This window comes from Ambystoma mexicanum, chromosome 3q (genome assembly GCF_040938575.1).
Source record: "Ambystoma mexicanum isolate Mex_15411 chromosome 3q, UKY_AmexF1_1, whole genome shotgun sequence".
In the NCBI taxonomy this organism is placed as follows: domain Eukaryota; kingdom Metazoa; phylum Chordata; class Amphibia; order Caudata; family Ambystomatidae; genus Ambystoma; species Ambystoma mexicanum.
In genome coordinates, this window is record NC_090926.1 from 42,537,009 (window position 1) to 42,561,399 (window position 24,391).

Consider the following 24,391-nt stretch of genomic DNA (forward strand, 5'->3'; position numbering starts at 1 on the left):
GGGAGGATTCTTTATTTCTTGCGGCAGCGCTGCCAGCATCCTGCTCTCTCTCCACATTGCGGCAGAGGCCACATCACTGTCAGGATCCCTACATGCCCAGTAGACTTGCTTACTGTGCTCCACAGCTGCCGTTGCCTGGGCGGCAGGTGCAGTCCTCTTCATGCCCCCGAGCCCAGCAACGACGGCACATAGTACCATAAGAATCAGAGGAACAAGCCGGGTATGCCCCTCAATGACTGTCCAGAGGGGCAGGACAAAACAAGATGGGGTGGCATATGTGTGCCTGTCCATTGTACTGGTAGGGCAGGTGTGGAGTCAAAATTGTATCGATTTGGTGGTAATGGCGGTCGGAAAAGTGGGACACCTTCATAGAGTAAGGACTGGGACGAAGAAGAGGTCAATGGAGGTAATGGGCTATGCCACTAAACAACCACCCCATCCTCCACCAGCAGACCTAACTGTATAAACAAGTGAGGAGCACTCCCAGACCCAGACAGCAGGTGTCACAGTAGCAACGTTACTTGCCTTGATTCATTTCGGTGCTTAAATCGCCAGCATTTACTGCCTTTTGCAGCTGGATCTTGGGAGGGGAGCCCCCTCTCGCAGCCTTCGCGCGCACGGCACTATCTCATTTTCCAGGGACCGCCCTCCTCGCCCCCAGGAGCTGGCAGCCTGCCTTGAATCCTTTCACGCCTTGCCTTATATTGTTGCAATATTTTAATAAGGCTTTTGAGCTTGTGGGCTGGTGCTTTTATTCCGCGAATCGGGCTCTCTGTTGCCTGGGAAACATGATGAGGGGGAGACCCGTGCGTGGGAGAAGAGAAAAGATTGGTGGGGGCGAGGAATGCTTTGGGGACCTCTGACAGATGTTAGAAAGAGCAAAGCAAATGTGGACGGTTCAGGGGGCAGAGGTAGAATCACTGGATAAGAGAGGGGACTCTGAAAGCAGAGTGTGAAGAGAAAGAGGACAGCAGGATAGAGACAGAGTGAGGATGCGAGAGAAGTGTGGCACACAGACAGAGAAGGAGGGATGAAGAAGAGAAGGAGATGGCGGGGCAGAAAAGAGAACAGCAAGTACAGAGTGAAGGACTGATAGAAGAGGTGGACGGAAGCAGGAAGGGAGAGTGGACGTAGAAAGAAAGGAATGATGGATGGAGATAGTGAGAAAGGTAGGTAGGGGACAAAGTGGTTGGAAAGAAAGCACAGAGAGCAAGAATAGATTGGAGGAAGCAGAAAGTAGGGCTTATTATATTATAATTGTTTATTTTTTATTTTTATAACACACTTAATACCGAAGAGGTTTATAAGGCAGACCGGGATTCGCACCTGTGTTGCTCTGTGTCCTGCTTCCAAGACGAGCGTGTTGCCACTGAGCGATACTCAGGGGTGGACTGGCCTATAGGGAACTCTGGAGATTTCCCTGCAGGCCCCTGCACCCTGGGCCTCTTTTATGTGGTATTTTCAAATGTTCCTATCGGAAAAGGGTTGGGTTTAGTGAACATGTATAATGTGGGGCCACTTTGGAGATTAATTCCGGGGCCTCTTTTGGTTACTAGTCCACCTCTGGCTATACTACCCGTACCAGGAAGGTGAGAAAGGAGGAATCTAGGTGTCAACATGGAGGTAAGATGAAGGAGAGATGGGGAGAGCAAAGGTAGGGGGCGGCGTTAGGAGATAGAAGGAAAAGAGAGAGAGAATGATTAGAGCGGACAGGTGAAAGAGGCACAGAATTGGAGGCTGGGAGAATATATATATAAATATATACATATAAACATACAAGCATGATAAGCGCTACTATGTCATTTTGGTGCAGCCAGTCTAGTAATTTGTTACTGTGGAATGACATATTGTACATGTTATCTATTACAAAGCAAGCATAATAAGTTTTAGTATGCTATTAGACAGTGCTGTGGTAGGGTATTGTTTGTTCAGAATCTATGATATAGCAAGCATGATAAGTGTTATTAAGTAGATAGACCAGCCTTTTGGTGGAGCCAGTTTAGATATAATATCTTACTGTGGCATTGCCCATCTATGATAAAGCAAGCTTGATAAGTGTTTTTATTGGCAAAGCCAACAGCAGTATGTTCTTACATGTGGGATATTGGCATATATTGGCAAAGCCAGCTTGGAAATGTTTTCTTATAGTATCATTACTGGAATTATGTGCAAATCAAATATGAGTATGTTCTGATATGCGAATGCTGGCATATATTGGTTCAGCCAGAATGGAAATATATGGGCACAGCTAGTGTGAACATGTTTTTTATACTGACATAGATTACAGGGGAAAGGCATCAAGAAAGGGCATTGGAAAATGCTCCTGCACACTGTTGGTAATTTGCATCTATTGTTTTTTTTTTCTGAGTTACCCTTCAAAACCGATTGCAAACTGTCTGGCTTTTTGCACAATTTTTCAAAGAAAGTGTGCAGTGTAATGCACATAGATCTCTGCAGTAGGTGCATTAATCTACTGAGATATCTGTGGGTAAAGGACCGGAGGGGGGTGTCTGTACTTCTGCTCTCTATATGGTAGAGGAGAGGCACGGAGGACCCCAGCCAAGATTCTCTATTATTGGTAATGTAGTCGAGCAATCAAGGCCTAGCTTCTCAGGAGGTGATGCAGGCTGGTTCTTAAGTACAGTGTAGTCCCCAAACCCCCACAAAGGAATATCCACACACTGTATTACTGAAAACACAGTCTTTATATAATTAATATTCAAAGGTATGTACACTATCACAATAACGCACTTTGTACTCAGAAATCAACAATGGTAAATATATACAATTCTAAAGTGGTACCACCAATATTATCAGATCTCATTAAAGTGCATCAATGATACTGTTAGAATGTCACACAGATCAATAACAAGGAAACCAGCAATAGAGATAGGAAGGAAAGCAAGTTGGTTGAAACAATTGGCAGAATACTGGCCCCGTACCACTGGACACAGTTCTGTGTGGAGATCCCCCCACCTGGGCAACCTGTAAAATAAAGATATAGCACAAGCCCAGTCCATATATTGCTCAATAGTCTTATTTCCTCCTATAATGTTTTTACCCCCCCCAATGTACCTGGTGGAGCAGAGTTCTTCGGAGAAGCGTCAATGGATCCTATTTGAACTTGGCATCTACGGCGTCGATGAGAAGTTCGAGGGTGCCGAGACCACGGCGTCGATCCAGGCGGTGCTCGTCGGCGACGTCCTGCGAGGATGAGGTCTGCGGGGCACCTCGGCAATTGATTGTTCAGGACCGCAAAGAGTTTCTGAAGAACCGTGGCCCAGCAAGGGCGTCGAGTCGTCGAAGTCTTTGTGGCCTTCAGGTGGCGGGAAAGCCACCGGCGGATTCTCCTCGGCGCGTCGGCGGTCTTGACTCTCTCCGGCAGGATAAAGCGGTCGTCGGTGCGGACAAGGGAGTCCTTCGATTCAAATGTTCTTAGGCAAAGGAACGGGCGGCTCCGGTCATCAGTGGCACGGCGTCAAGTGGTCCCCACGTCTGGACAACACAACTTCGACGGGCTTCCAGTGGTTACACAAACTTGCGACCCCTGACTGACGGCAATGGACTTCGACAGCGGTGAAGTCCGGGTGCTTCACTTCGATCTCCTCGGCGGTCCCATCTCCGGTCGGCAGCCTTTCGAGGGTCTGATTCCCAGGGAGCTTCGGCGAAGGTCAGCGGTGCTCGATGGTCCCTCGGAGCATGGGAAGAGGGCGCCTTACCAGGTCCTCCCTCGGATCAGTCTTTGACGAATTCGGCAGCTTTCAGATCAGGTCGAAGCAAATGCAACAGCAAGTCTTCTTCTTCCAGCTGGGCGTCGAGGATCAGTAGTTCCAGTTACTCTTCAAGTGTAGACGCAGCTTCTGAACAATTTCGAGTGGTGAGAGGTCCCCAGATATACTTAGCGTGGGCACTCAGCGCCTTGCCTTCCCCCCCCCCTTTATCCGCCCCTTCTTACCCCCCCCCCCTCTCCTCATCAGTCATACCATGCAAGCGGTAGTAAAATTGACACGACACCAGTTTGGGTTGGAAGGTTAACATGCCTCAGCAGCTTTATTTGCATAAAGTCTTGGAGTTATCTTACAGGCAATCCGTAATTCACCGTCACCGATACACTATTCCGAGTGCGGCTACCTAGGGCTTCCCCCCCCCCTCCCCCAATCGTCCTCGTCCGGTGGACGCCTCGGATTGAGCCCGGCCCTGGCTATCCACCTCTCTCTACCCCGGCCGTTGTTGCAGTCAATTTTTTGTGCTCCCCATTTCACCCTGCCCCTTGCTAGGTCTTGTAGCGGGTGCCCGGCCCCCCGCACACTTGCCCCGTGTCCTAATCGGGCTCTAGCTAAAACCGGCAGCCACGCGGTGCCTCGCTAATGTTCAGGTTCCTATACCGGCACCACCACAAGTGCCCTTACAATTTCCTATACCGGCACCACCACAAGTGCCCTTACAATTGCCTATACCGGCACCACCACAAGTGCCCTTACAATTTCCTATACCGGCACCACCACAAGTGCCCTTACAATTTATTACGTATCCGTATTTGGGCCGGCACCGCCCTCCGATGCCGGCCCCCACTTTCTGCCTGCCTAGTTGGCCGTCGCTTGCGACGTCCATCTAACCTTTTCTTACCAAACTCTGCTCAGCCCCCCCTACGCCTTCGCGTTGTTCCGGTTATTGGCATCCTAGTCCTACCCCCGCTATGCCAAACCCCCCCCCAGGTCTCCCTGCTGTGTCCCCGAGCCCCCAGAAACATCGCAATTCCCTCTCACTAAAGGCGCCCCCCCCCCTCCAACTGCAGCCTTAGCAGGTGTCCTCCCCCCCTTGGCTGGTGTCATATCTCTTCCAGATTCCCTGTCCCTCGTACTGTCTTCCTTTCCCAACTGTCTCCCCCATTCCCCCGGTCCCCTATGCTGCGCCCCGCCAGGCCCCCTCTTTCCTGTCCTTGCTGGCCCTCCTTGTCCGAGCTCCCCCCGCCCCCGATGCTCCTACCTTTCTTCCTCCCTCCTCCAGCTCCCCCCCTTTTGCCCCTCCCCCTTCGTGACGACTTACCCCTGCTGTAATTTTGGTCCCGGTAGCATACCCCCCCGTATTCCCTCTTGTTCCCCTCCAACCAGCTTCACTTGCTGCCCTCTTTTTAGTTTGTTGTTCGTTCCCCCCCCCCCCCGCAATTTGGGTCTTGGAATTGCCTCCCAAGTCCCCTACATCCCTCCCCTTTTTCCCCAGGGCCTCCCCCAAGCCTATTGCTCTTGGGGCGCCGTGCATCTAAACTCTTGGCTGCTCGTTCCCCTGTGGGTCTGCTGGCAGTGCTTCGTAAAGGGATCGCAATGTAACTCCGCTGGGCGACCTGTAAAACAAAAGAGAACATTATTCACATATTTTTTATCGGGAGGGTGGGTGGGAAAACGAACGCAGCTCCGGCGAGACGGGAAACCAAGGGAGGATGTGTGAATGCTCACACAAGCCCGGGCTTTTATGGCCGGCTTCTCCCCGGTTTCCCGCCCTGCCCCGAAGCTTTCGCGCCCTGCCGGGGGGGCGGGCCCCCCTCTCGTCATCATCCGCCCCCCCGGCGCATTTTTTCTTACAGGCGTGGGGGGAGGGGAAGGGCGGCCTGTACCGCCCCCACTAAGGGGCGGCGCCCGCCATGCCAGCTTTCGCTCGCCCGTTCGCCCGCCGTAGCGTGGGCACTCAGCGCCTTGCCTCCCCCCCCCCTTTATCCGCCCCTTCTTACCCCCCCCCCCTCTCCTCATCAGTCATACCATGCAAGCGGTAGTAAAATTGACACGACACCAGTTTGGGTTGGAAGGTTAACATGCCTCAGCAGCTTTATTTGCATAAAGTCTTGGAGTTATTTTACAGGCAATCCGTAATTCACCGTCACCGATACACTATTCCGAGTGCGGCTACCTAGGGCTCCCCCCCCCCCTCCCCCAATCGTCCTCGTCCGGTGGACGCCTCGGATTGAGCCCGGCCCTGGCTATCCACCTCTCTCTACCCCGGCCGTTGTTGCAGTCAATTTTTTGTGCTCCCCATTTCACCCTGCCCCTTGCTAGGTCTTGTAGCGGGTGCCCGGCCCCCCGCACACTTGCCCCGTGTCCTAATCGGGCTCTAGCTAAAACCGGCAGCCACACGGTGCCTCGCTAATGTTCAGGTTCCTATACCGGCACCACCACAAGTGCCCTTACAATTTCCTATACCGGCACCACCACAAGTGCCCTTACAATTGCCTATACCGGCACCACCACAAGTGCCCTTACAATTTCCTATACCGGCACCACCACAAGTGCCCTTACAATTTATTACGTATCCGTATTTGGGCCGGCACCGCCCTCCGATGCCGGCCCCCACTTTCTGCCTGCCTAGTTGGCCGTCGCTTGCGACGTCCATCTAACCTTTTCTTACCAAACTCTGCTCAGCCCCCCCTACGCCTTCGCGTTGTTCCGGTTATTGGCATCCTAGTCCTACCCCCGCTATGCCAAACCCCCCCCCAGGTCTCCCTGCTGTGTCCCCGAGCCCCCAGAAACATCGCAATTCCCTCTCACTAAAGGCGCCCCCCCCCTCCAACTGCAGCCTTAGCAGGTGTCCTCCCCCCCTTGGCTGGTGTCATATCTCTTCCAGATTCCCTGTCCCTCGTACTGTCTTCCTTTCCCAACTGTCTCCCCCATTCCCCCGGTCCCCTATGCTGCGCCCCGCCAGGCCCCCTCTTTCCTGTCCTTGCTGGCCCTCCTTGTCCGAGCTCCCCCCGCCCCCGATGCTCCTACCTTTCTTCCTCCCTCCTCCAGCTCCCCCCCTCTTGCCCCTCCCCCTTCGTGACGACTTACCCCTGCTGTAATTTTGGTCCCGGTAGCATACCCCCCCGTATTCCCTCTTGTTCCCCTCCAACCAGCTTCACTTGCTGCCCTCTTTTTAGTTTGTTGTTCGTTCCCTCCCCCCCCGCAATTTGGGTCTTGGAATTGCCTCCCAAGTCCCCTACATCCCTCCCCTTTTTCCCCAGGGCCTCCCCCAAGCCTATTGCTCTTGGGGCGCCGTGCATCTAAACTCTTGGCTGCTCGTTCCCCTGTGGGTCTGCTGGCAGTGCTTTGTTTCAGGGATTGGCCTGTGATTCCTCCAAGACTCTCTGCTGGCTGCCGGCGGCAGAGAGTTCCCCCCCAGCCGGCACAGGGCACTTCCCCTTTAGTATTTGTTTTGCCCTAGCATGGCCCCCCCATCTCCCCTTTTGTTCATTCGTGTGACTGTTTGGGAGAGATGGGAGGTGGGAGGGGGGGCAACAACAGATCATGCTCGGTAGTGTTATTTGTGCCCTAACCCTTGCCCCCCCCACTTCGCTGTGTCAGGATCTGTACCCCTTAATATTATGGCTCCCTTACTCCCCGTTTCCCCAGAACGAGCACCCCCATTCCCCAGCCACTTTCTGCTCGGGGTGAGTGGACTAGAATGTGTGGTGCTCCGTGTGGTCTTGCCCCCCGGCCACGATGGCCTGTAGCCCTCCGGCGCGTGCACACTATTATGTGCCCCCGGCTTGGCCCCCCCCCCGAGCACCCCACTCCCCAGCGACTCTCTGCTCAGGGTGAGGGGGCTCGTAGTGTCATCGGCTTCCACACTAAACATACTGCCACTTGTGTATACGCGTGTTATAAATTCCCTATTGCATAGACTCATGTGGCGTTTACTAGCAAACCTTGCCTCACAAAATAGATGCCTGATCGATGCCCGTCCACAGCACGCCGCGCGTTCTTACCTTGCCCAGCGTACCACTTGTAACCATCCCCCGAATTACCTCTCCCTTAGTTGACCGTTACACCCGAATTGCCACTCCCTTCATTGACCTCACATGGTTAGAAACTTACAAAAACTCTGCCTAATGTCATACCGTTCTCTTCCTGCCACGCAGGCACAATCTAGTGTAGTGCCGTCCACTGTTTAAAGCGTGCAGTACCTTCAACCTACCGTATTGTAGTTCACCACCGGCCACACAGGCGCACTCTACTGAACATATGCCTAGACGAACGTACTTCTGTCTACAGGCTCAGTCAATTATGCCATTGATGCATGAAGGCCTGATCAACTTGTGATCATGCTACATGCAGACACCCCCCCCAGTGCTCCTTTGCCATAGGCCCGATCTGCCGCATTTCTGCATGAATTGAAGGCATGTTTTCTCCCTGTTCCCGTGACCTGCCCTTCTCTGCCGCCCTTTTATTCCAGCGATAGGAAGTGGCCACTAGGAAACTACTGCTCCCATAATGCCGTTCAACCACTTTCCGCTCTAAAGAGTCGTATTATATCTTAATACACAATACACATTGACTTTATACTGTGAACGCTGGTGGGCTTGGAACCCAAAGGGGCCCTGGCACTGATGTTCAAAGTGGCCCATACTACACATTTTTAGCAAGCCACAACCTTAGCCAATGTGAATATGTGAAATTAAAATTATTGACCTCACAAAACCCCGGGGAGCAGGGGCCTCCCCAGAGGCCAGTTCACCCGACCGTGTAGGAATTGCCACTGCTTTGCAGTGACCAAAACCATTACCACTCCCAATTTTGTCCGGCAGAGTAGTGTCAAATACGGTAAGCAACTCCCTTACGAGCCCCTAACACCATCTATGTTTAATCCCAGCAGCCGACCAGTAAGGCGACTAGCCTGCCTGAACTACATTGTTCAGCCATAATACCTGGCAGCTTGGCAGCCAGCCCGCCAATGTGAAATCGTAAACCCATTGAATTTACAATGACCAAGAGGACGCTAAACCTAAAATTGGTGTCTGAGGCGACAGGCTGCTGCCTGGTCCCTTTTCTCTTGACAAAAATTCGCTTCATGAACATACATAAAACAAATCAACAGTGACTGCCGCACAAGGTTGTGGACCTAAGGAATATAAGCTAACTTGCCCCACCTATGCCCATGCGGCAAACCTTTTCAGTGTCCACCCTACGTTAATGGCAGTTAGAGCAAGTGGCGCGGCAGCCAAGAAAAGAAAATGTCAGATAAATCATAACCCCCATTTCCTTACACGTGGCCCGGCGCACAACCGCTGGGAACCCTCGAAACTCCATTTTCCTGCTTAAGAGTCCCTATCCTTATCATGCACCTTCCTTATCGCACCTCCCCATCATCCGTGACTTTGCCGCCCGCCCTGATCTGGTGCTTAAATTAGGGTATAAATATTCTAGCATACGCAGCTGGCATGCTCTTTTCTCTTTGAGTTCCCTCCTCCTCAGTCATAACCACCCCCATGCCATCCAACTTCGCCACCCCTGCACCTCCCCTGCTTCTCTCGCCAAAACTCCCCCCCGCCCCCACACACTCGTACCCTGTCTGCACCTAACACCACGCCTACTCTACCCCGGATTCCAAGCTCATAACCTGTGGCCACCATTCTGTATCTAACCAACTGCTGCATGTGCTCTACCTCCATCAATCGCCCTTGCCCCCGTTTTGCAGCCGCCCATACCAAGAATGGCCTCTTTGCTGCGCATTCATCTTCCGTTCTTCCCCTCCTACCGTAGAGAGCCCCAATAGTCTTCATACCACTAACACAGTAATACTGTGTGTGTGTTTAGCTGGTAACGTAGCGGAGGGGCATCTGTATCTCCCCCCTTCTACAGGATGCAGCCACGAGACTGCCTCCACACCCTTCCCCCTGCAATCGCGTGTCCACCGCCAACCCTTAGCACCCCCGCCGCTACGACCCAGCCGCAGGGAGAACCCCAGCAGCCTATCGCCATGTGCCGCTATTTTTGTGCTGCCTTTTAGAAATAACATATTCTTATCAATAATATTTTAAACAATTTAAAATTTTTATAACGACATTCATTTTTTAAACCGACGTCAAGAGTAGTATAAACCATGAAGCATAGATGAGAGGATGTACACCAATTACCGGCCGACCATCACCAGGCCATGCCTACTTTAACCCTGCTGCGGGTCCAAACCTGCGCTCTGCTCTTCACCCATCATTTGTTTACCACCAACTATGACTAGCAACGGGTGCCGCACCATATGCCCACAGTAATGAATATTTTTCGTTCACCGCGGCTACATCTACCAACCTGTACCTATTACCACACATGGCGTTGGGCCTAGCCCGTCCTGGTGAAACGATATGCAAGGCCATCAAAGCTCCAGATAAGCCGTAAAACCACCGTTAACGAAGGGGAACCCCAAATTGCTCCGAGTAATCACAAAATGGATATGTCTGCAGCTAGCACTCCCAGCAGCGTGGGGTGCTATTTAAAATGACACGACCCGAGGCTTTCGCTACCCATTCCTTTACCTGGCCTCTTATGGATGGAGCTGCGCACCACTGTGTGTATTAAGCACCATCCTAGCGAGCCTGCAGCTAACCACGATCACGGGCAGTCATACTGTGTAACCAAACTACCAACACCTGCCCCTATTACTAGCTTACCCAACTTGTTTACCAATCCCTGTTAACTGCCGCACACGGGCAGCTGTTAATTCTTGATAAGCTCTTGCCACCGCTGACTATTACCAAAACCCACTTACATATACCGTCACACAGGTCTTTGCTATCCTCAATAAATGTTTTTTTTTTTTTTTTTTTTTTTTTTTATACCCCTTTACTACCTATGCAAACCTTCCTTGCAACATTGGTGAACGAAAGTTGTCCGCATACTGCCCTTGATTGTCTACAACCTTTGATTCGGTACAGCGCGCCTCTGCATCCCACATAGTGCTTATACACAAATAGCTCACATGAACACCCATGCTCTACCCTTTGAGCTATTGGGATCCCCCAATGGCATCCTACCTTGGATGTGCTGCCCTGTCAATGAAATTGCAGTAAAGACCAAACGCTGACTTCGCACATAGCTCCTAACATCCCGATAGCAGCCACCGCCCAGTTCTTTGCCATCTTCAATGTATACCCCCATACCATTAGTTGCCTCAAACCAGCAAAAACTCGAGGCGCGAATGCCCCGGGGTGCAAACCATTACAGTTGCAATGCACGGCATGCAAAGTAGAACCTTAACCCATGCGTAACCTTAAATGGCAACCAGAAAACACGGTGCAGTGAATTTAAAAACCAATGCTCAGGATAAAATAAGCCATCCTTAACTTAGAAATAATATGTAACTGCGCTCCTTAAATTAGAAATTATCTGTAACCGCGCTCAATCAACATCCGTATCTGCCACGAAAGACTTCCTCGACACCCAAACAGCAATGTACATTCCCCTGTTTTCACCATGCACCTCGTCAAGCCGAGCACAAACCCAAACTCCGGCTGCATGTCCCCATGCCCTGTGAGCACTGGTGACAATGTTGACTTGTGCCTCAATCTACCATTTTTTTTTTTTTTCACTTGCCTAAACGGATCGCCCGGGATACCGAACATCGAATTGGGACTCACTCTATAGTATTCTTGGACTATGCCCTTACCACTCGGGTGGCCGCGGCAGCTGGATGCAGCATATCATGTATAACTTTTATGGACAACAACTCGGGGGCCGCCTTCCTGAAAGCCTGTATTTGCATTCGAAAACCATGCCCACCAGCTCCCAGCTTACTAGGGAAAACCAAAACCACCACCGCATATTACCTCGGGCACGAGAGCCAGCCAGCAGTGCTGCGACCACCCGGGCTTGCCGCTGGCCTCACTAACCTTCCCCTCGCACACACGGCAACCTTTAAGAAGAATTAAACCCTTTCAAACACCCGCGACCGCCCCGCGCTCTAAACCTACATACGGGTTCTGCCCCTGTATCGGAACTGCAACAACCAGGCGGATGAATCGCAATCGACTTACCCATGCGTTCACACAGCCCCGCACCACAAAGACCCGAACTCTGGTGGCATTCTGCCCTTTCTAGAGAGCACCGCATACACTAGAACATCGCCTCCGCGGAACACTTTCTACACAGAGCCTGCCCTTTTCCTTTTCAACAGGAACCTGATCAGGAGCATCCTGGAACTCTTCCATCACATGAATGAGTAGGAAACCAACAAAACTCCCTCTTAGCGTCGGCGGGCGTCCAGCTGCAGTGAACATGATCCGCTGAGTAAAGCCCCCTTGCACTGCCCCCGCAACGTGCCCCCTCCCTCTTCAAATCCACTTCACACTCCGTCTCAGTGGCATATACAAACCATCTTGGTGGCATTTAGAAACACCTTCAACCACACCTCCTATCCTTACTTTGCACAGTGGGACCCGGTGCCTTTCCCTTCAGCCGCGCCGCCATTAACCACGAGGCTGTCCCACCCACCCGCCCCCCCCCAACCCTGACCTCCCCTCACCTAGATGCGGCATTTAAGCCTACCATTTGTGGCATCTTGGTCGCGTGTCCCCGCATGAACAGGCCTTTACCTTTATTAATCTTGTATTTTTCACACACACTCTGCCTCTACTTAACATGTCACCAACCCCATACGCGCTACCCCCTTACCGCGGTCCATACCCTTGACTCGCTCTCTAACGCCTGACCTCCTAACAATAGGGCAAGCCCCATTACCTTATGCCACCTACCCCCGCGCAACATAGTACATGCTTGTTATATTTAGCTTTTACCTTGCGAACTTACGTTTAGCTTTTCACCGCACTGCAATCACCGGACTGGAACACTGCAATCACTGGACTGGAACACTGCAATCACTGGACTGGAACGCAGGATACAGAACTTCTTCCTTCTTGGACATCAACAAACGATAATCTGGCGAGGCAAACGAAAAACCCCGATCCGGCGAGGCAAAACGAACGCAGCTCCGGCGAGACGGGAAACCGAGGGAGGATGTGTGAATGCTCACACAAGCCCGGGCTTTTATGGCCGGCTTCTCCCCGGTTTCCCGCCCTGCCCCGAAGCTTTCGCGCCCTGCCGGGGGGGCGGGCCCCCCTCTCGTCATCATCCGCCCCCCCGGCGCATTTTTTCTTACAGGCGTGGGGGGAGGGGAAGGGCGGCCTGTACCGCCCCCACTAAGGGGCGGCGCCCCCCATGCCAGCTTTCGCTGGCGCGTTCGCCCGCCGATTCTGTCTCGCATCCACACTGCTGGGTCACACTCAGCAGCCAATCATACAGAAGGGCATACATGCAGTCAGTCAGCCAATCAGGCACACAGTGCATTCAGGCCATCCTCCTCCCTCTCAGACAATCACAACAAGGAATTTGGATTGGGACAAGTATCCAGCCATTCAACGCTACACACTGCATTCAGGCCAGTTTCGGGCAGGGCTCTCTCAGTCTTTGTCTTTCATACCAGAAACCAGACAGCCACAACAAGAAGTGCATATTGGTCACACACTCCATTCACCCAGGTCGCACCCACAGGGTGTACCCACAACATACAGTCACTGGGAAGGCTCCAGCCAGTCTGCACTGGACTTCACAACAACACCATATATGGAACTTCCACCCAACAGGCAGTCAGGGGGAAGGGACAGAGTCAGGGCTTCCCAGGACTTTGGGAACACAAGGTAACAGGCAATAGAAAGCAAGAGGTCACAGGGGCCATCTTGTTTCCTATCAGGAATCAACTGATTCCAATTGCAGGGCCTGGGTATCCCAAAATGGAGGATACTCAGAGCACCTGTCAAATTCAGCATGGAGCCGCCACCAGCCTAAACCCTGCTCTGTGGGCCAACCACAGGTGCCCAGAAACATGCACTAGGGGCACAGGGTTGTACCCCCACCCATGGGTGCCATAAGGATATCCCATTGATCTGTACACCAAACCAAAAACAGGACGAGATGCACTGCCAGGAGTCCCACATGGACTCTTGGGCAGAAAACAACACAGAACACAATGAAAAAGGACTACAGGACAAGGACAGGGAGGCTCTGTCCCTCCAATGCATTTACAGCATCACAGACGCCCCCCGCAGACTGAGGTTAGGGTGCCTAATCTCCCACAGGATAGGCACCCTCATCCAGACGGTCAACATACCTTCTGGAAAGGCCATCTGCATTATCATGACTCTTCCCTGGTCTGTGCTCTATGGTGAAGTCTAGCCCTTGCAGGCTAATATACCACCTGAGCAGTTTCGGGTTTTCACCCTTCATCTGCATCAGTGGTCGAAGTGTAAGAAAAGAAGTAATGGAACTATGTTCCCTGCTAGCCTGCCCCGCTCCTCACAAACCCCATCGCCCTTCCCCCTCCCACACACAATACAAACCCCCAACCTCATTTACCTGCTGTTTAAGGGAATGTTCAGTGCAGTGCACTGAAAGTGCAAGTTTCAACCTCTTCCTACACTGTTATTTTAAAACGAAACTGTTCCGGAACGGTTTCTTTTTAAAATAAAAGTATAGGAGCCGTAAAACTTAATTTTAAAAAGTAGAGGAGCACCGCTCCCGTCCGCTCCTGCTCACTTCGACCACTGATCTGCATAAGCCACTTCAGGGGCTTATGATCTATTTGGACCTTGAAGGTAGACCCCGTAAGGTAGGGCCTAAAACGCCTAAGGCACCAATCTATACTGAAACATTCCTTCTCAACAGTAGCCCACCTAAGTTCTCTACCATTGAGTTGTCTACTGATGAAGATGATAGGATGTTCCCTCCCTTTGTCATCTAACTGGGAAAGGACAGCTCCAATTCCGGTGTCGCAGGCATCCGTCTGGACGATAAAGGGTCGGCTGTAGTCAGGCGCACACAACACAGGTGCCCTACACAGACTTTCTTTCAAGCCATCAAAGGCCCTCTGACAGTCTTCAGTCCGATTAACCTTCCAAGGTTGTTTGGGTGGCGTCAGAGCTGTCAGTGGTGCAGCTATGGTTCCATACTCCGCCATGAAATTGCGATAATACCCAGTGAGGCCCAAAAAGGCTCTCACCTGGGTTTGAGTAGTGGGAGTCTCCCAGTCCTGTACATCCTGTACCTTACTGGGGAGAGGTTGGATTTGATCCCCTCCTACCTCATGACCAAGATATGTGACTTTCCCCTGAGCTATCTGGCACTTGGTGGCCTTGATAGTGAGGTTAGCCCTTTTCAAGGCCTGCAAAACCTTATCCAGATGTGTCAAATGCTCTTCCCAGGTGGAACTGTAGACAGCAATGTCGTCTAAGTAAGCCACACAAAAGGCTTCCAGCCCACTGAGCGCATGGTTGACCAATCTCTGGAAGATGGCAAGGGCATTCTTCAACCCAAAAGGCATGACCCTAAACTGGTAGAGTCCCTCTGGTGTTGAGAACGCCGTCTTTTCATTGGCATGGTCTGTCAGAGCTATTTGCCAATAGCCTGAGGTGATGCCAAAGGTGCTCACAAATTTGGCAGCACCTATGGTGTCCACAAGCTGATCAGCCCTGGGCAATGGGTGCGCGTCAGTCTTGGTGACGGCATTGACTCCTCTGTAGTCCACACAGAACCTCCAATCCTTGGTACCTGCCTGGGAACTTGCCTTGGGGACAAGGACCACGGGACTGGACCAGGGACTGGTTGAGGGTTCAATAACACCCAAATCCAACATCTTGGCAACCTCAGCCTGGATGTGGTTCTTAACAGTATCTGACATACGGTAGCTCCTGATTTTGACAGGCACACTGTCACCATGTCAATCTCGTGCTTACACCACGGTGTAAGGCCTGGCGTCAGTGAAAACAGAGAGGCATACTGCTGGAGCAAAGTTCTGCAGGCCCTCTGCTGCTCTGTTGTCAAATCTGGAGAGAGATGCACTCCCTCCACTGAGCCATCCTGAGGGTTGCTATGCAGCAAATCAAGAAGGGGCTCACTCTCATCCTCTTCTTGCTCTGAAGCTAGCAAGAGACATGAGACTTCTGCTCACCTGTGGAAAGGCTTGAGCCTGTTAACATGAAATACCTGGGGGGCCACCCCTGGCATTCCCATGTCAACCAGATAATTGACTTCTCCCATCTTGGAGATGATCCCGAAGGGTCTAGTCCACTTTTCTGCCAAAAATCTAGGCTTGGTAGGCTCCATCACAAGGATTTCCTGTCTATGAGTCCAATCCACTTGCGCAGCTTTAAGGTCATGCCAGTACTTGTTTAATTCCTGGCTGGCCTTGAGGTTTGCTGTTGCTTGGCCCATCATCAGTGTCATCCTCCGTCTGAGGCCTAACACTTGCTTGGCGGGACCTAGAGGGGTGGTTTCCAAGCCTTCTCTGATCAAGGCGAGGGGCCCCCTCACGGGATGTCCAAAGAGTAACTCAAAGGGGCTGAAACCAACACCCTCTTGAGGTACCTCTCTGTAAGCAAACAGCAGGCATGGCAGGAGGAGATCCCATTTCCTCCTTAGGGGCTCTTCCAACGCACCGATCATGCCCTTGAGAGTTTTATTAAATCTCCCAACCAGACCATTGGTCTGGGGATGGTAAGAGGTGGAGAACTTATAGGTTACTCTGCACTCTTTCTACATGATTTTCATGTAATTAGATATGAAGTTGGATCCTCTGTCAGAGACAACCTCCTTAGGGAATCCAACATGGGTGAAAATGCCTCGGAGAGCCCTGGCAACCACCTTGGCAGTTACAGTCCAAAGGGGTATAGCCTCAGGGTACCTGGTGGCATGATCTACCAAGACCAGGATGAACCGATGTCCATCTGAAGTGGGAGGGTCCAGGGGACCGACAATGTTGATGCCCACCCTATCAAATGGTGTGCCAACCACTGGCAATGGCTGCAGTGGGGCAATGACACTGCTTCCAGTCTTGCCAGACAACTGACAAGTTGGGCAGGTCCGGCAGTGGGACTCCACTTCTATTCCCATCCGAGGCCAGTAGAAATGGGCAGAGAGCCTCTGCTTAGTCTTCTTGGTACCAAGATGACCAGCTAAGGGCACCTCATGCACCAACTGCAGTAGGAAGGGCCTGTAAACCTGGGGTACCACCAACCTCCTGAGGCACCAGGTTCAGGCTTAGTGGGCTCACTAACAAGGAGCTCACCCTCCCAATATATCCCGAAGGTCCTAGGCACTTCTCCTTGTGCCTGGGACAGCGCCTGTTTCCTCAGACCCTCGAGAGAGTGGCACTCTTTCTGTCCCTTACAGAAGTCTGCCCGGGAGGGTCCCCCTTCAGCTAACAAGCACTGAAGATCGGGATGATCCTCCGGCTTGAGAACCTCTCCCACAGGAGAGTCTTCTGGCTCTTCTCCCGCAAGAGTTGAGATGGGGTTTACCACTGGATCCAGCATGTCTGGAGCATAGATCCCAATGGGTGCTGTAGGAACAGCAGGAAGAGAAGGGGCCCCTGGCACAGATGTTGCCTTCTTGTTCTTCCTTCGTCTTGCCTTAGGCCGTGCCTTTGGCTCGGGTACCTGACTCATAGCCAGACCCGGTGTCACCTGTGACCTAGTGACCGCAGCAGGAGTCATGGGAAGACCATCCGAGATGAACCCCAACTCTACTAGATCATTACCTAACAAAATGTTAGCAGGGACATTGTCCTGAACCAGGACAGGAAGCTTTGCTGTCTTGTCTCCAATTATGAGTGTGACTAAGGCTACAGGCGATAATTTGGGAGGCCCACCAGCTAACCATGGCCGTTCTCAGAGGAGCACGTACATAGTCCACCGGCTTGACCAGGGTCCTGTCCACCACCGTCATGCTTGCCCCAATGTCTCTCAAGCCAGTAGAAGGCTGGCCATTCAAGACAACACTTCTCAAAAATCTACGGGTGTTCTGTGTGATAGTCGCCAGTACTTCCGCGTACTGGTCCCAGGCCCCAAGGGACACTAAGGAAATCTCTACAGGAGCACCAAATGTGATCCCTGTAGAGGAGGGGAGGACAGTGGCCTCCACCTCAGACATGGGGTAAGGGTAGGTCAGGCTGACAGCCTGTACTCCAAATGCCTTATCTTTACACTTGGAGTCACCCCTCTTGTGATCCAGAGCCCCACAGTCCCAACAAGTGCCGGGAGTGCGGGGTACGGTACTGGAACCACTGGGAGCCTGCTTTGCAGCAGGTAGACCAATACTCTTATTCCCACCCACAGATGACTTATCCCCACTAGATTCTTGGGTTTTAGGAGAGGAGGGTTTAGGTTTACCTGACTGTGACTGCTTTTGGGACTCCTCAGCTTTCTGAGAGGCCCCCTTTCCTTTGTCCTTGTCCTTCCCACTGGAGTCCTTAGGGGACACCCGGTGAGAGACCCACTTGTCAGCCAACCTAGCCAGCTTAAAGGGATCCAAAATGTTCTGGTCAGCAACATACTGACGCAGCTCTGGTGAACAGGCTTCAGAAAAATGCTCAAAAAACAACAGGTGGGAAAATTCAACAAATGTTTTCACTTTGTAGCCATCAATCCACCCCATCATGTTCATGTGTGCAGCACTCACCCTGTCAACCCAAGACACATTCTCTCTTTTCTTAAAATCCCTGAACCTTTTAAGGTATTTGGTAGGTGTCTTGCCAAACTTGGCAATCAAAGCAGATTTAATGCACTCATACTGACCCCTGTCTTCCACACTCAGCTTCAGAATACAGTCATACCCAGTCTGAGGCACCCCTGCTTAATAAACACTTAGCCCAATCTCTTTTGTCAACATCATGAATTGCACATGCCATTTCAAATGCTTCAATCCATTGGAGGATATCAGAACCCTCCACAAACACACTAACCAAATCTTTCATAAACTTGGTGGCTGGGGACCTGACACTCTCACTGGGTTTAGCTGAAGTCTCCACTCTAGCTTTCTCTAGCTGGATTCTCTGACATTCAATGTCCTTGTCTTTGATTTCAAGATCCCTATTCTTGAGTTCCACTTGCTCTGCCAGCTCCTCTTTCTTAAGCTCAGCTTCTATCTCCAACTTGCGGTATTCAAAGGCCAATTTCATCCTTAATAATTCAAGTTCTATGGAATTGCTGGGTTCGGAACAGAGGCAGCAGGAATGGTGTCATTCCCAAAAACAGATGCAGCAGAAACCCCAGGGTCAGAGTCCTCATTGGTTGCATTCCCCCTTCAACAAGAGTTTCACCATCAGTCTGGTAGTCCAGCAGGGCAGCTATCAGCTCAGCCCTAGACTTATCCACAGCGTCTAACTCCCTGGCTTCACAAGCACTCTGCAGAGCCTCTATGCTCATCCTAGTCAATTTACCATTTGCAATAGACTCCATTGCTTGTAATGCAGTTATTTTGTACACAACTAAACCTTAATTTAATAAAGTGCAGATATTTTGTAAGTGGCACGGTTATACACTGATTCTTAAAACCATAAGCATCCCACTCCTGCCACCAGTGTAAAGGACCAGAGGGGGATGTCTGTACTTCTGCTCTCTAAATGGTAGAGGAGAGGCACGGAGGACCCTAGCCAAGATTCTCTATTATTGGTAACGTAGTCGAGCAATCAAGGCCTAGCTTCTCAGGAGGTGATGCAGGCTGGTTCTTAAGTACAGTGTAGTCCCCAAGGCCCCACAAAGGAATGTCCACACACTGTATTACTGAAAACACAGTCTTTATATAATTAATATTCAAAGGTATAAGGTATGTATACTATCACAATAACGCACTTTGTACTCAGAAAGCAACAATGGTAAATATATACAATTCTAAAGTGGTACCACCAATATTATCAGATCTCATTAAAGTGCATCAACAATACTCTTAGAATGTCACACAGATCAATAACAAGGAAACCAGCAATAGAGATAGGAAGGAAAGCAAGATGGTTGAAACAATTGGCAGACTACTAGCCCAGCTACCTAGACACAGTTCTGTGTGGAGATCCCCCCACCTGGGCAACCTGTAAAATAAAGATATAGCACAAGCCTAGTCCATATATTGCTCAATAGTCTTATTTCCTCCTATAATGTTTTTACCCCCCAATGTACCTGGTGGAGCAGAGTTCTTCGAAGAAGCGTCGATGGATCCTTCTTGAGTGACCCCCTTTCAAGCAGGTGTCACAGATCATTGAGAGGCGTTGAAGAAAGTGAACTTGGCGTTTACTGTGTTGATGAGAAGTTCGAGGGTGGGGAGACCACAGCGTCGATCCAGGCGGTGCTCGTTGACGACGTCCGACGAGGATGAGGTGTGCGGGGCACCTCGGCGATTGATTGTTCAGGACCGCAAAGAGTTTCTGAAGAACTGTGGCCCAGCAAGGGCATCGAGTCGTCGAAGTATTTGTGGCCTTCAGGTGGCGGGAAACCCACCTGCGGATTCTCCTCGGCGCGTCGGCGGCCTTGACTCTCTCCGGCAGGATAAAGCGGTCGTCGGTGTGGACAAGGGAGTCCTTCGATTCAAATGTTCTTAGGCAAAGGAGCGGGCGGCTCCGGTCATCGGCGGCACAGCGTCAAGTGGTCCCCACGCCTGGGCAACACAACTTCGACGGGCCTCCAGCGGTTACACAAACCTGCGAACCCTGGTCGACAACAATGGACTTCGACAGCGGCGAAGTCCGGGTGCTTCACTTCGATCTCCTCGGCGGTCCCGTCTCCGGTGGGCAGCCTTTCGAGAGTCTGATTCCCAGGGAGCTTCGGCGAAGGTCAGCGGTGCTCGATGGTCCCTCGGAGCATGGAAAGAGGGCGCCTTAACCAGGTCCTCTCTCGGATCAGTCTTCGACGAATTCGGCAGCTTTCAGATCAGGTCGAAGCAAATGCAACAGCAAGTCTTCTTCCAGCTGGGCGTCGAGGATCAGCAGTTCCAGTTACTCTTCAAGTGTAGACACAGCTTCTGAACAATTTCCACTGGTGAGAGGTCCCCAGATATACTATTCTGCCTCTCATCCACACTGCTGGGTCACACTCAGCAGCCAATCATACAGAAGGGCATTCATGCAGTCAGTCAGCCAATCAGGCACACAGTGCATTCAAGCCATCCTCCTCCCTCTCAGACACTCACAACAAGGAATGTGGATTGGGACAAGTACCCAGCCATTCAACACTACACACTGCATTCAGGCCAGTTTCGGGCAGGGCTGTCTCAGTCTTTGTCTTTCATACCAGAAACCAGACAGCCACAACAAGAAGTGCATATTGGTCACACACTCCATTCACCCAGGTCCCACCCACAACATACAGTCACTGGGAAGGCTCCAGCCAGTCTGGACTGGACTTCACAACAACACCATATATGGAACTTCCACCCAACAGCCAGTCAGGGGGAAGGGACAGAGTCAGTGCTTCCCAGGACTTTGGGAAAACAAGGTAACAGGCAATAGAAAGCAAGAGGCCACAGGGGCCGTCTTGTTTTCTATCAGGAATCAACTGATTTCAATGGCAGGGCCTGGGTATCCCAAAATGGAGGATACTCAGAGCACCTGTCAAATTCAGCATGGAGCTGCTACCAGCCTATACCCTGCTCTGTGGGCCACCCACAGGTGCCCAAAAACATACACTAGGGGCACAGGGTTGTACCCCCACCCATGGGTGCCATATGGGTATCCCATGCGTCTGTACACCAAACCAAAAACAGGAAGAGCTGCACTGCCAGGAGTCCCACATGGACTCCTGGGCAGAAAACAACACAGAACACAATGAAAAAGGACTACAGGGCACCCCTGTCCCTCCAATGCATTTCCAGCATCACACTGTGCTGTCTAACTTGGATAATATTCACAGAGGCACAGGACGCCATTTCCTCTCTCTAATACCCCATATAGCCACACCCAGCCCCTCCCTGTCCCCAAAGCTTTGTCTCTGTTCCTGAAAGCCTTGTAAGCTATTTTCTTCCCGAGATACAGCCTGAGCCTTCAGAAACCTCTAGCGAACTTCCCAGAATTTTGGGAGAGCTTTGAGATTTGGGCAGATTCAGGCTGGAAGAAAAATCTACAGGAACTCGCAAAGCTACCCAAATTTCACTATGAGATTTGAGGGAGCCCTCAGATCACATTTGAAAAAGTTCACACAAGGTTAGTTGAGAGAGTTCTCTGGCATGGTGAGAGATGGATAGAAAGATAGGGGAAGACAGAGGCAATGAAAAGACCAGCAGAAAGAGACAGCATGTAATAGAATAATTTTATAGAGAGAATGTTGAAGCAGAAAAGAAAAAAGGATTGGGTGAGGAAAAATGATGACAAGAGAAAGAGAGAAAAAATGGACAGATGAAAGCAGGAGGCATGGAAAAGATAGATCAAGAGAGTGAAATTGAAGCAGCAAGAGATGCTATGATGGGGGGAAGAGAGGCACACAGAGGAAGAGACCATGGGCCTCATTACGACCCTGGCGGAGTGGGTTTACGCCAGCGTTATTCGCGGCGGACCCGTCCGCCCTACTACGAGTTTCCGTAGCGCCATGGAGCGTTTTCCGCCTGGTTTTTCCGGGCGGAGAAATCCATGGCGCTACGGGACCTTGTCGTTAATTACGCCACCGTATTTTGAGGTGGCGTAATTAACGCCTTCCCCACTCCCATTATACCCTATGGGGCAAAAATGGGAATGGGGAAGGGTAAAATGGGGGATGGGGATTTACCGCCCCGCCAAGGTCGGAATGGGGCGGAAAATCCGCCAACCCCCATGGCGCTATCGGCAGCTTTCCGCCGTGCTCCATGGTGCATTTTGCACCGCGATTTCCGCCAGGGTCGTAATGAGGGCCACATGTGTCCAAGAGTGAGACTGTGTCAATGTGTGTGTATGTATGATTTTATAAAGCGTGAACCTAGCTGAGAAGCACGAGAGTGCGGTTCAAAGGGGATGTGCCCAAATTGCTACAGGGAGGGTGCCGGTGTAGTTGGGGTGAGTGGGAGAGCAGTGGAGGGCGAGAAGAAGCTATGAGTTGAGCGATCAGCATTTGGGCTACAGGGAGGGTAGTGGTGTAGTTGGGGTGAGTGGGCGAGCAGTGGAGGGATAGAAGAAGCTATGAGTTGAGCGATCAGCATTTGGGCTACAGGGAGGGTACTGGTGTAGTTGGGGTGAGTGGGAGAGCAGTGGAGGGAGAGAAGAATCTATGAGTTGAGCGATCAGCATTTGGGCTACAGCGAGGGTACTGGTGTAGTTTGGGTGAGTAGGAGAGCAGTGGAGGGAGAGAAGAAGCTATGAGTTGAGCGATCAGCATTTGGAGAGACGGTCTTTGAGGAGTAGGTCCTTCCTGAAGTACAGCGTGGAGGAGGCCATACTGATCTACATTGGTGACTTGTTCCAGAGACAATACAAGCAAAGGCTTGGTTGTTCGTTTGTTTCTGTCTTATGGTTCATGAGGTGCCAAGAAAAGGCCATCAAATGAATGAGGAGCAGGCAGCGGAGGAAGACGTCGACCCTGCACAGAAGTAAATGCTCACACATCATCCTGCCCAGAAAGGCCTCGGGCCGAGCTTTGATGGAGGAGTTCAATTATCTTGGTTCCTGGAGAGTTGCTGCCTCTTTGTAGTTCTGATTTGCTGATTTCTTGTTTTCGCTGGAAAATTGCATTGTAGTAATAAGATACGAGACACCAAGGAAGCAGAGTGAGAGCGGGCGAGAGAGAGAGGGCCTAGCTAGAGAGTGAGCCAGAGAGGTAGAGACAGCCAGAGAGAGACTAGGCGAGAAAGACCCCCAACCTGCAAACTGCAAAGCGCAATTAAACTCAATGAAACCTCTCTCGACAGCACAATGGCAATAACAGAGCTCAAAGAACAACTAAGAATCCTAAAAGCAAAAAAAGCAGTTGGACCAGAAACAAAAATCAATGACACTTTTAAAATGTGTCTGCCAAGTTGTGACTTTTCAACCTCGCTCTGAGGTCTGGACATTTCCCGCAAATATATTATGGAGGGCATCCTTATCAACCCAATACACAAAAGCAATGACGTCCCACATCCCAATAACTACAGAGGCGTCTGCGCAGGCAGCAACCTGATGAACCCATACTGTGGCACAGTACATAGCAGATTTCAGAAATAACTCCACGAAGAAATCCTGAACTGGAGCAGACAAGAGTTCTCACAAACCCATATGCACTGTACATAGGTGTAAAAGTAAATATATAAATATATATATATATATATATATATATATTTATACATATAAATGATATATATTATAATATATATTGACGGTGCAAAGAAAAGAAAACTATTTGCAGGCTTGGTCAACATTTAAAAGGTATTTGTCTTAATCTGGCATTAACCTCAGCAAACCTTTCAGGGGTATATGATGGAATAAAAAAGAATACATTCCTGGAGAGGATACAGTGGGAAAACAGACATCACACTAAGAAAGCTCCTTCAAACAGTAGGAAATGGTGAGTCACTGCCTTATAGCCAGTCTACATTCAGCACCTCTAAGCTGGCACCCTCATTAGAAATGTCAAAAGAGCTTGGATCACTACTTGAAGACACACATGTCAGTTGCGTCCAATCTCTCAATAACAGTACCAACTCTGGAGTTAGCCAACAGTAGAAATCCCAAATACTTAGTTTTGTTCACCACAGGGATATGGACATCCTCTACTGACCATTTAAACCTGCATTTGTGTCGGTGTACTTGGTGAGGTGCAGGACACTTGACTTGGTTTGATTAATGATTAGTTCATTTTCGATCGCGTATTCCCCCACAGATGCCAATAGTCTCTGCTGGC

The 24,391-nt window shown here is 50.9% G+C and overlaps 1 long non-coding RNA gene across 1 annotated transcript in view; it reads left to right on the forward strand.

Moving 5' to 3' along the window:
* Positions 1-963: 963 nt before the first annotated feature.
* LOC138582081 (uncharacterized) overlaps positions 964-24,391 on the forward strand; it is an 83,316-nt gene continuing 59,888 nt past the window's right edge. The window contains exon 1 of the long non-coding RNA XR_011304946.1: positions 964-1,169. This is a non-coding gene — a long non-coding RNA (uncharacterized lncRNA). The remainder of the gene's footprint in view (positions 1,170-24,391) is intronic.